The sequence below is a fragment of the Schistocerca americana genome, unplaced genomic scaffold, assembly GCF_021461395.2.
Source record: "Schistocerca americana isolate TAMUIC-IGC-003095 unplaced genomic scaffold, iqSchAmer2.1 HiC_scaffold_77, whole genome shotgun sequence".
Lineage (NCBI taxonomy): Eukaryota > Metazoa > Arthropoda > Insecta > Orthoptera > Acrididae > Schistocerca > Schistocerca americana.
Window position 1 is genome coordinate 130001 of NW_025726533.1, and position 1369 is coordinate 131369.

Consider the following 1369-nt stretch of genomic DNA (forward strand, 5'->3'; position numbering starts at 1 on the left):
GAGCCATTCGCGGTTTCACCTTAATGCGGCTTGTACTGAGACATGCATGGCTTAATCTTTGAGACGAGCATATGACTACTGGCAGGATCAACCAGGGAGCTGCGTCAACTAGAGCTGAGCAGCCGGCCGCCCGGGAGTGTGTCCCGGGGGCCCGCGCGAACACGCAAGCGTCCGCTCAATTATTCTGCAAACAGGAGGAGGCTGAGCTCCCCTGCACCATACACCTCGAAACCCTCTCAGGTCCCGGCGGCGCGCAGCGCCGTCCTAAGTACTTGGTCGGGTTCGAGAGAGGCGCAATCGCCCGGAGTTTGGCGAGTAGACGCTTTAGGTGCGACCACCCGTGCTCCCAACTGAGCTTGCCGCTGCCGACAGAGGCGCGGGAGCGTGCTGTCGTGGCATTGCCGGCGGGAGACAACACGCGCCACCTACGGTGACCGGCAGCTCCAACGCCAGCGCCACAGAAGGACAAAAGCCCCACTTGGGTGCCGAAGCGAACTCTCCCAGCACAGCGCACGCGCCAACACGTCCGCACAGCTGCGATACAAACCACCTGCGAGAACCGCAGAGGCGACCGAGCAGCAGACGGCGTCGCGGCGCCGAGCGCCGGGCGGCGGCGCATCCTCAGCGCACACAGTCCTCAATCGGACCAGCACACTGCAGATGTCCACCGCGCTTCGCACCGGGCCCGCGAGGACCTACTTTGGCCGCACGGCGCCGCGTGCAGGGTGCGCCGGCGCGCAGCTGCGCCGCCTGCCGCCTCCGTCGGCCGGCGCGCCTGCCACTGGCCGCCCCCACCAGCCGGCTGTAGCGCGTGCGCCCACGCACCGCGCGGCCAGCACGCCGGGAGGCCCCCCCTCACCGGCCGGGGACGGTCCCACCCAGCCACCGCCGCGTATCGCTTCACACCCAGATGCCATTCACGTTCGTGGGCATGGTGGGTATCGCTGGAACAACCGGTTGGTAGCTCAACCGATCGTCGCCATCACTGATTCACCTCTAGCGAGAACAACCGCACCACAACGGTTTACCAGTTGTTCATTTGCGTAACGTCACCAGCAAACGTAGGCGTCCATCGCCATTTGCAAATTCAACGATTGTTGCATGCCTGTGTCAGGTGTCACGACACACTATGTCTGCCCACATACACGCAACAACATGTGCACGCTTCGCGAACACGTGGAAGGTGGCCCCCGTACGTATGCGATGTCCATTGCGCGAACGACTGTCAACCGGCCTCTGTCGCATGTCGCAGATGTGGAACGCAGTGCACCATGCTATCACGGTGTGTGAGAAGAGACGACTACGTCTGACAACACGCGCCACTACATCAACAGACGGCTCATGCTGATCGCCATCCAGGGCATACCAC

General features: G+C 63.5%; 1 non-coding gene across 1 annotated transcript in view; it reads right to left on the reverse strand.

Moving 5' to 3' along the window:
* The window catches only part of LOC124590651, a 1910-nt gene extending 1812 nt beyond the window's left edge, over nt 1–98 (reverse strand). The window contains exon 1 of the ribosomal RNA XR_006976707.1: nt 1–98. This exon is cut by the window's left edge and continues 1812 nt beyond it. This is a non-coding gene — a ribosomal RNA (small subunit ribosomal RNA).
* Nucleotides 99–1369: the final 1271 nt, after the last annotated feature.